Raw genomic sequence first — 11,444 nt, 5'->3', positions numbered from 1 at the left:
ACAACGCACTGGGCGCTTTTACACATTGCATTTTTAACACTGGCGCGGCGCACTCACCAGGCACGACGCAATGGGCAGAGTGCGCGACGCACAGAACTAGAACAATGAAATTTCGCCTCTGCTCTCTAAAGCCCGAATTTCTTGCTCCAAATAGATTTGTAAGGCTGAGAATTTATTTTTAAACAGATAGACATGAGGAAGCTCCTTGGAATTTCTAGAGAAAAAACGTTATCAGAGATTGGTAATGAAGCTCAAATTGTACCAATCGGCCATCAAGCTTGTGGTGCCCTCGATCTGTGGAATTACCCTGTGTGGATGAGAAACCTCATTCCTCAGGACCCCAGTGGCCAGGACAGACCTGATCATGTAGACATGCCTGCACTTGAGATTTATCATGACAGGGAGATGAGTGTATCAAGATACAATCAATATCGTCGCAATATGCTTATGATTCCCATTGCTAAATGGGAGGACCTTACAGATGATAAGGAAGCTATCCAAACCCTGCAAGAGGTTTATGGTAGTAACGTTGAAACCTTGGATCTGTTGGTGGACCTGATGGCAGAAAAGAAGATTAAAGGTTATGCAATCAGTGAAACAACTTTCTTTACCTCTGTGCTCATGGCATCACATCGATTGGAAGCAGATCGATTTTTCACCAGTGATTTTAACAAGGAAACAGAACAGGTCAAGCGGCTAAAGGAAAGTGAAATGGTCAAAGCACTAAACGCATGAATGCACACGTCTATAACTACCGTGGCAAAAAAAAATTGATTCAATTGCTTATGTTTATCTTCAATTATGGGATCTACGTTACAGGTGTCGCTTCTTGAAGTTTAAGGCGTTTTATTGTTTCTTATTTGGCAATCATCTGGAAAGGTAATAATCTCAAATATATAGACCTATCGATGAGTAATTTAATGGGCAGTTTACCAAGGAATTTGGGCAGTTATCAAATGCTGGAGGCGGTGATGGGGTAACTACAACTGGCTCACTATACAGGTGACAATGCGTTATTCAAAAATCGATTCCATAATGGCATACCACAAACAAAGGCATTTTTTCTCGTAGTAATCTTTTGGAATGTGATTACCAACGACATGGTTCACTTCCAAATTATCAAGCCAAAAACGAAAGCCAAGATTCCTCGCATAATAAGAAATATGATACAATATCATTGAAAGAGCAACTTGCTGTAAATTATATACAAAGAGCTTTAGAGGCATATCCACGCCTGATTCCTTTTGAAGGCCTAAGTTTGGGAGTAAAGGCCTTGGTACGGTACCTTCCTGCAAGAAGTCTATCTATAGTTTTTTGCATAAGTAGCTTAGTGCAAAAGAGTCACGGTCTATATAATGCCAATTCCACTTCTAACATTGGCCATGATGCTGAAGTTGAGGGAGAAACAAAGCCTGCCAAAAATTTGTAAGGGCTTCTTCTGCATCTTATTTTTTGGGTCAATATACAGGTTCAGATGATGCTGTAAGGAAGCCCATTTTGGTTCCATGGTTGCAATCTTTATCACTAATAATTTCTCAGCTCAATTCAGGTACTAGTAAAAGTAAAGAAACTAAACAAAGGTCAACAGCCATCAAAGATATAGATGTGCAATTAAAATCTGACAGGGATAAATCTGGTGGTTTGAGTTTGAACCCAACCCGTCAGAAGCGTTTGGTGCGGCTTTCCAGACTATAGGATTCAGACCTTACAGATGCCTATATATTTATATTCACACATCATCTTTTCATAAAGACTTTGATCTTGATGGAATATTGACATTGGCTTTGGTGCCTATTCCGCGATGCAAAGAGTGTTGCAAGTATATTTGTTGTTCTTGTGAAATTGGCCTGGTCACATGGCATTTGGCATTTTAATATGTAGCTTCAACCTCGGTAAGAAGAGGATCAGTTGTACATGTGATTACCAAAAGACTGATTTTTGGCAGTTCTGTAGGTTTTCACAAGAAATTCAATAATGAGCAATTTCATCTTGGTGCTTCATATATTTATTCAAATACTAATAATTATTGAGTGAGAAGAACATCTGGCAGGGCTGTTTTCTTGTATTTGGTTTGCTGAATTTTCCCACAAATTTGACATATATCTGAGAAAAGAGGAATTATTGTGGTTTTTTAAAAGATATTTCTATAGTATGTCATACTAATTGTAAGTACAATGTTCATTTTAATAGTTGTTCAAAGGAGGAGAATGCATAAATCACAAGGATGCAAACCTAATTTGCTTGGATGTTTTTAAAAGGCATCTTTTGACCGTGTATATGAGACTCTGCCTTGGATTGGCCTGCATGCTGCAAGGCACCATTCACTTATAAAGTTTGCATCTTCTGCCCATGCAAAGAAAATGACATACTTTAACAAACGAAAAATGTATCCTTGGAATAGAATCAAAAGGTGAAAAGGTCGAAAACCAAGCGGTGAAAAAGGCACAGGGAAGGCAAAAAGTCAGAAACCGAAAAGCCAAAATTTAAATCAGAGACATTTACCAGGGCAGAGAAACAGGATTCAATTTCCTATTTTTCACTTCAGTTATGATATGCAGCTACAGTTGTTGTCTTTTTATTGATCATCAAAAACTTTCAAACAGAATAATGTAGTGCTGCTCTATCCCCAGCACAAATGGACAGCTCTTTCCCTATCTTCGTCGATTGGTTTTCACCTCCCTACTTTTCATCGATTTGTTTTCCCTCAGATGAAATCTATTTATTGTATGAAAACTATGTGTAAATGGTACTGAGTTCTGGCAAACAGTGGGAGAGCTGTGAAGGAAAACTTCACTGTACACAGTTTTGACAGGGATTTAATGAAAAGTTACAACTCTGACTCTTGAGATTCTTGTGGGGTGAATTTAGCATTTTTCTTTTCCTTTGTTTCATACGTAGCTTGTTATGTTCCCATTTAATTTCATAGTCATTTCTAAATGAATACTTTAAGTGATAAAGGCAGAATCCAGTTTGCTGCTCTGCCTTGGGAAGGTATTCATGTTTTGTGTTATCTTCTGTTTGATAAGGATTCATCTATTGCCCTTGTCAACCTCTCAACATTCTTTTCATTCCATATAATTTCAAAATTGAATGCTAAATTTATTGCCTGTCTTACCTCCTGAGATAATATGTGTCTCGGATTTAGTCTCCCTGCTCATGCTATTCTCTATCCCACACTGCCCAAAAAACCTAGTCATTTATCAAATCACCCCTTTCCTATTCATTTTACTAGCCTAAATTAGTTCCCAATTTAAGTCATCTCAGACTCTATTGATCGTTTTATCGAGATAGACTTGGAGAGAGCCCTCTCCTGTTCTGGTAGGGCTAGCTACCAGAATGAGCTTGGTTTGATGTTGCCTTGAACCTCGCCTTCATTCAGCTTGAGGCAGATTCGAGCACTAACATAGTGGCGACCATACTGGGGATGGAAATGGTTTACTTGTAGATTGTTCTGCCTTAGTACATATCTCAAGTTCAGAGATGATTGTTGATGGTGAACAGCGATCAGACATAAGACGACTACAATCATTCACCTGGCGACTCCATTCACTAAAGAATCCAGCAATCAATCCTTCATGGTGACTCCACTGCAGAAATATCAGTAGTGGTAAGATTTTCAAGATGGATCGGATTGTAAGAAGATACTCTCCCATGAGCCGAGATCACATCCCAGGTTTTCCAAATAAAACTCCCAAGGTAGATTGGTCAAAGAATTTGCCTGTGTTCAGAAATGTGGAAGGTAACGATGCTGCTCTTCATCTGGTGAAATTTCAAATTCATGTGCATAGATTAAAGATCAATTTTCCTGAGGACTGTTTGATGAAAATGTTTATGGCTACTCTGGAAGACGAAGCCTAATCTTGGCATGAAAGCTTGCCACCTACTTCCATTTATTGTCTAAAGGATTTTCATTCAATATTCTTTGAGAAGTATAAAGAATCTTATCTGTCATTAAATTTAGTTTAGGATTGTTGCAAGCATGCTTATGGTTTTATTGAGAGCCTTGAAAAATAATATGAGGATGATAATTTTATGGATGAAGAAATCATGGAAGAATTATATGAAAATCCATTTCAGTAGTCCACAGAACTCTTAGAGGAAACTTTGCAGCAGAATCAAAATCAGCAGGTTAAAGATTTCCCTATGACTGAAAATGATGAAAAAAGAAGTACTATTTTAGATCTGGTTGAAATAAATGAGGATACACAGGAAAATGATGTTCCAATCTCCAAAAATGATGATGATAAGCCATATCAAGAGACAGATTGTGATGAGGAAAAACATGTTGTTCCAGATCTCCTAGAAGAGAATTGCATTGTTGAGGCTGCCTCAAATGAAGAATGCAAAGTTACAAGCCTAACTGCCCTCATCTCATCACAACAAAGCCTTCCTACCATGGTAATCCAATCAATTCACAAATAGCAAGAGGATATCTTTGTTCAAGTAGGTGAAGAAGTTTTTCTGGATGAATTTATGATAGGTGATAGAGATGTCATGCTTGAGTTTCAAGAATCATCTAAAGTTTCTTTTCTCATGATTGATGAATGTAATGAGAATCTGGCGGCCGTATCATGCCAAGATGATCAGAAATATATTCAGACTATAGCCGACCAGACCATTATGGATTCCATTTCAGATTCTCCTTCATATGTTTCGTGTTTTGAAATGTTCTTTGTAGAAGAAATCTGCTCATCTACTTGTTCAGAATTTTTTGAAGACCAGGAAAGTGCTCTTATTTATGAAGAAAAATCAGAAGCAAGAGAAAAAGACATCTCATTTTCTCTGCAGAAGGTGGCAATGGAAAATCTTCATGTTTTTCAGGATCCAATAGACAATTTGTTGCAGTCAACTGTGAAAGTGTTTATTGCAGTATTCAGTGATGAGGGAGATCATGGTCAACTATGTTTTTGGATGCCCAGTGATCAATTTGTATTGTTGACCAGCAGATCTGATAGGAAGAATCAGTCAAGAAGCCATCTTCTTGATTGGTTGCATTGGAATTTTGATATAGTTTGATCGTATATGGCCCTGTAAGAAACACAGGTGGCTATGTACTGCCACCAAGCTTTAAGTTTTATGTCCAGGTCTTTACTATTTTGAGTTAGTTTGTTAGAGTCAAGTTTTTCAGTCATTTCAGTTTGCATTGAGTCAGTTTGAGTCAAGTTTCAGTCAATAAATTGAGTCATGTTGGTTTGTCAGAATAATGGACTCCATAGCCCAATGGACGAAGGCACTGTCTAGCTCTCCCAGAGATCTGATGTTCTTGGCACCTCCACGGAGCGTCAGCCGCCATCCCAATTGGAGCCAATGTTAGACTCAGTCTTGTCAGTCTTCTGTCAGAGTCGAATTCACCAAGGTTCATTTCTCGTCATTTTCAATCATCAAATACCATTTTGGGCAAAAAGGTTCACTTTAATCCTTAAGTCCAGGGTTTTGTCTCCAGAAGTGTTCACTAACGCCTGTAGGCCAAAGAAAGCTTCAATAAGGTTTCGCTTCAAGATCCACATTATTAATAATGCTGAAGGACAGTTCTTCTTCAAAACTCTGTTTTAAAGAATAAATTATTAAGTTTGTTCAATACATGGTTGATAAGTTTTTACAGCTCTTCAAGTAGCCCTGCCCATCTTGCTAGGTTCAGTAGCCCCTGTCCGTACAAAAGCACAAACAGACAGACATCATCAGCACAAAGAGACAAAGCAAGATCTACAGGGGTTGGAGCGGGATTTTTCAAAGCTAATCTAATTATATCTCATATCAACAAGTGTATGACTGAAAGCCCCTAGACAAAATTAAGTACGAGAAAATTCATTTACTCAATACACTACTGGTTTTCCTTTATTGAAGATGGACCTGCAGACAAAGCAAATGAAATACTATTGGAAATGAAGGGAACTTTTGGACCACATGTCTGTAGGTTGCTATGTATTAATTCTTCATAATCAAATGAAGAGATCTTACCAGAAGATATCTTGACTCCTTTTGTTTCATCATATTTGATAATTCATCATCTGACCATGTTCTAGGCCATTGTTTCAATAGAAATGACTTGGAACAGATTAATGAATTCATGCAAGAATTTTTTGTAAAGAATATTATCCCATGCATGGAGCAGAAAATACGCTCCTTGAATCAACAGGTTTCAGCGACAAGGAAGGGGTTGAAAAATCAGCTTACAACCTTTGGTGGCATAAAGGGAAGGATGATACTGCTGATGTTTCGAATGGGTCCATCTACACATTTAGTTCGATAGAGTCTCAGATCAGAATTTTGGGAGACTATGCCTTTATGCTGCGTGATTATGAACTTGCTCTTTCAAATTATCGATCGTTATCGAGTGACTACAATATTGACAAGGCTTGGAAGCGTTACGCTGGTGTTCGGGAAATGATTGGAATTTCACTATTCATGCTGGATCAATCAAGAAAGGAAGCAGAGTATTCCATGGAAATGGATTTTACAACTTATCAAAAAATAGGTGCCTCAGGTCAGAGATATGCCACAAGATGTGCACTTTGGTGATTGGAATTGCACAAAGCTAGGGGGGAATTCAAGGAGGCTGCCAATGTCTACTTCCGTATCTCTATTGAGGAACCAAGCTTACGTGAAGGTATATTGCTGGAGCAGGTAGCCTATTGTATTTGCGTGTAAATCCACGCATGCTCAGGAAATTTGGATTCCATCTCGTCCTTGCAGAAAATCGCTACACTATATGTGGACAGCGGAAACATGCCATTAGAGCATAGATGTGTGTTCTTCCTATATTTGAAAGGTGATGGATGGAATTATATCAGAGACCATGTCCACTTTAATCTTGGAAGATGATATGCTGTTATCGGGAAGTCAGAACTGGCCATTCAACATTTAATGAGGTTACTTGCATGTAGTCATCAATCAGCTGTAACTCAGGAAATGTTTCTGGGATATTTCCTGCATGTTTTTGAGAGTGTTGGTAAAAAACATGAAATGTTCAAACTGACGTTTCCTCCCATTAATATGACATCACTGAGAATTCATTTGAGGATCACCACACATATGCCTCTGCTGGAGCTATTCTTTTACCAGAAAGGACATGGCAATATTTGGAGGAAGGATTAGTTCCATTGACATCCCTGACATCAAGTAACTGGTTAGATTCCACAACAAGGTCTTCTTCCAAATCTTTGAAAGGAAAAGATAGCAATATTTGTATTTCTGGAAAGGCTATAAATGTGGGGCTTGAGTTTAAGAATCCTCTTCATATCCCTATTAATATATCTGTAGTTTCCCTCATATGTGATTTCATTCCTGAAATGATGTTAGAGAACGTTAGTGTTGGTCATCATGGAGAAAAAGAAATTGGATCTGAAATTGCACTATCTAATAATATGCATCGATGTAGAGGGGAACATATATGATCATGGTGCTTCTTCATTGGTTTTATCTGGGGAGGCTTCTACTCTGAAAGGAGGTCAAAGTATGATGGTACATTTGAAAGTGACTCCTAAAATGGATGGTTTCCAGCATACGTTGACAGTTGATTTGTATACTCTGAGTTATGTTCAGTACAAATTCAGTAAGGGAAAGGTACGGTGCCCAAAATTATGCTTCCAAAAGACATTAGACTGTTTCAATTTAAAGCTTTCCATCCCTGGCATACCAAGCTCTTTGTGCATATTAAGGTTGATATTCTTCCAAATCCACAGCTGGAGATTGTTAATGTTCTAGATCAAACTTTCGATGATGGAGCAATCTTTCATGCTTACGATGAGAGCATAGCAAGTCAATCACAAATAAGTAATAAAACTATGGTGAATGAAGTTAGATTGTACATTGAGACTTTTATGAGTGAGATGACGAAATGGGAGAATGATTTGAAGCAACTTGGGACCAAAGTTAAAAAGCATGAGGATGAATTGAGGAAATTAGAAATCAATTTAAGTGAAGTAAATAGTTCTCTGACTGACTTGGAGGTAGCACGGCGCATATAACAGGTGGTGTGGTGCACTGAAGGAGCGTGGCGCACTGGGCGCTTTTACACAGTGAATTTTTAACACTGGCGTGGCGCACTCACTAGGCGTGGTGCACTGGGCAAAGTGCGCGATGCACAGAACTGGAACAATGAAATTTTGCCTCTGCTCTCTAAAACCTGAATTTCTTGCTTCAAATAGATTTGTAAGGCTGAGAATTGCCTTTTAAACAAATAGACATGAGGAAGCTCCTTGGAATTTTTCGAGAAAAAACGTTATCAGAGATTGGTAATGAAGCTAAAATTGTATCAATGGGCCACCAAGCCTGTAGTGCCCTCGATCTATGGAATTACCCTGTGTGGATGAGAAACGTCATTCCTCAGGACCCCAGTGGCCAGGAGAAACCTGATCATGTAGACATGCCTGCACTTGAGATTTATCGTGACAGGGAGAGGAGTGTATCAAGGTACAATCAATTCCGTCGCAATATGCTTATGATTCCCATTGCTAAATGGGAGGACCTTACAGACGATAAGGAAGCTATCCAAACCCTGCAAGAGGTTTATGGTAGCAATGTTGAAGCCTTGGATCTGTTGGTGGGCCTGATGGCAGAAAAGAAGATTAAAGGTTATGCAATCAGCGAAACAACTTTCTTTATCTTCGTGCTCATGGCATCACGTCGATTGGAAGCAGATCGATTTTTCACCAGTGATTTTAACAAGGAAACAGAACAGGTCAAGCGGCTAAAGGAAAGTGAAACAGTCAAAGCACCAAACGCCTGAATGTACACGTTGATAACTACCATGGCAGAAAAAAAATGATTCGATTGCTTATGTTTATCTTCAGTTATGGGATCTACGCTACAGGTGTCGCTTCTTGAAGTTTAAGGCGTTTTATTGTTTCTTATTTGGCAATCATCTGGAAAGGTAATAATCTCATATATATAGACCTATCGATGAGTAATTTAATGGGCAGTTTACTAAGGAATTTGGGTAGTTATCAAATGTTGGAGGCAGTTATGGGGTAACTACAACTGACTCACTATATAGGTGACAATGCGTTATTCAAAAATCGATTCCATAATGGCATACCACAAACAAAGAAATTTTTTCTCGCAGTAATCTTTTGGAATGTGATTACCAACGACATGGTTCACTTCCAAATTATCAAACCAAAAAAGAAAGCCAATATTCCTCGCATAATAAGAAGGATGATACAATATCATTGAAAAAGCAACTTGTTGTAAATTATATACAAAGAGCTTTAGAGGCATATCCACGCCTGACTCCTTTTGAAGGCCTAAGTTCGGGAGTGCAGGCCTTGGTACGGTACCTTCTTGCAGGAAGTCCAGCTATATATTTTTGCATAAGTATCTTAGTGAAAAAGAGTCACGGTCTATATAATGCCAATTCCACATCTAATATTGGCCATGATGTTGAAGTTGAGGGAGAAACTGAGCCTGCCAAAAACTTTCAAGGGCTTCTTTTGCATCTTATTTTTTGGGTCGATATACAGGTTCGAATGATGCTGTAAGGAAGCCCATTTTGGTTCCATGGTTGCAATCTTTATCACTAATATGTTCTCAGCTCAATTCAGGTACTATTAAGAGTAAAGAAACTAAACAAAGGTCAACTACCATCAAAGATATAGATGTGCAATTAAAATCTGACAGGGATAAATCTGGTGGTTTGAGTTTAAACCCAACCCATCAGAAGAATTTGGTGCGGCTTTCCAGACTATAGGATTCATACCTTACAGATGCCTATATATTTATATTCACACATCATCTTTTCATAAAGACTTTGATCTTGATGGAAGATTGACATTGGCTTTGGTGCCTATTCCACGATGCAAAGAGTGCTGCAAGTATATTTGTTGTTCTTGTGAAATTGGCCTGGTCACATGGCATTTGGCATTTTAATATGTAGCTTCAACCTCAGTAAGAAGAGGAGTAGCTATACTTGTGATTACCAAAAGACTGATTTCTAGCAATTCTGTAGGTTTTCACAGGAAATTCAATAATGAGCCATTTCATCTTGGTGTTTCATATATTTATTCAAATACTAATAATTATTGAGTGAGAAGAACATCTGGCAGGGCTATTTTCTTGTATTTGGTTTGCTGAATTTTCCCACAAATTTGACATATATCTGAGAAAAGAGGAATTACTGTGGTTTTTTAAAAGATATTTCTATAGTATGTCAGACTAATTCTAAGTACAGTGTTCATTCTAATAGCTGTTCAAAGGAGGAGAATGCATAAATCACAAGGAGCAAACCTAATTTGCTTGGATGTTTTTAAAAGGCATCTTTTGACCATGTATATGAGACTTTGCCTTGGATTGGCCTGCCTGCTGCAAGGCACCATTCACTTATAAAGGTTGCATCTTTTGCCCATGCAAAGAAAATGACATACTTTAACAAACAGAAAAGGTCTCCCTGGAATAGAATCAAAAGGTGAAAAGGTCGAAAACCAAGTGGTGAAAAAGGCACATGGAAGGAAAAAAGTTAGAAATCGAAAAGCCAAAATTTAAATCAGAGACATCTACCAGGGCAGGGAAACACGATTCAATTTCCTATTTTTCACTTCAGTTATGATATGTAGCTACAGTTGTCATCTTTTTATTGATCATCAAAAATTTTCAAATGGAATAATGTAACGCTGCTCTGCCCCAGCACAGATGGACAACTCTTTCCCTATCTTCGTCGATTGGTTTTCAGCTCCCTACTTTTCATCGATTTGTTTTCCCTCAGATGAAATCTATTTATTGTATGAAAATTATGTGTAAACGGTTCTGAGTTCTGGCAAATAGTGGGAGAGCTGTGAAGGAAAACTTCACTATACAGTTTTCACAGGGATTTAATGAAAAGATACAGCTCTGACTCCTGAGATTCTTGTGGGGTGAATTTAGCATTTTTCTTTTCCTTTGTTTCATATGTAGCTTGTTATGTTTCCATTTCATTTCATAATCATTTCTAAATGAATACTCTTAAGTGATAAAGGCAGAATCCATTTTGTTGCTCTGCCTTGGGAAGGTATTCATGTTTTTTGTTTTCTTCTGTTTGATAAGGATTCATCTATTGCCCTTGTCAACCTCTCAGCATTCTTTTCATTCCATATAATTTCAAAATTGGATGCTAAATTTATTGCCTGTCTTGACTCTTGAGATAATCTGTGTCTCGGATTTAGTCTCCCTGCTCATGCTATTCTTGATCCCACGCTGCCAAAAAAACCCAGTCATTTGTCAAATCACCCCTTTCCTATTCATTTTACTAGCCTAAATCAGTTCCCATTTTAAGTCATCTCAGACTCTATTGATAGTTTTATTGAGATAGACTCAGAGAGAACCCTCTCCTGTTCTGGTAGGGCTAGCTACGAGACTGAGCTTGGTTTGATGTTTCCTTGAACCTCGCCTTCATTTAGCCTGAGGCAGATTCGAGCGCTAACACCACCAATATACTACTTCACTACCACTATGATCTACTTCAGATATGGATT

At 38.2% G+C, this 11,444-nt stretch overlaps 3 pseudogenes; all 3 read left to right on the top strand.

Moving 5' to 3' along the window:
- Positions 1-192: 192 nt before the first annotated feature.
- On the top strand, positions 193-735 carry LOC149234993 (alpha-dioxygenase PIOX pseudogene; annotated as a pseudogene).
- A 2,201-nt stretch (positions 736-2,936) lies between these two features.
- LOC149234992 (uncharacterized) lies at positions 2,937-7,967 on the top strand (annotated as a pseudogene).
- A 218-nt stretch (positions 7,968-8,185) lies between these two features.
- Positions 8,186-8,728, top strand: LOC149234991 (alpha-dioxygenase PIOX pseudogene; annotated as a pseudogene).
- Positions 8,729-11,444: the final 2,716 nt, after the last annotated feature.

This window comes from Pinus tabuliformis, chromosome 8 (genome assembly GCF_031772625.1).
Source record: "Pinus tabuliformis cultivar Carrire ecotype Pingquan chromosome 8, CPIR1, whole genome shotgun sequence".
NCBI classification, from domain to species: domain Eukaryota; kingdom Viridiplantae; phylum Streptophyta; class Pinopsida; order Pinales; family Pinaceae; genus Pinus; species Pinus tabuliformis.
This window is presented reverse-complemented; position numbering and strand designations above follow the sequence as displayed.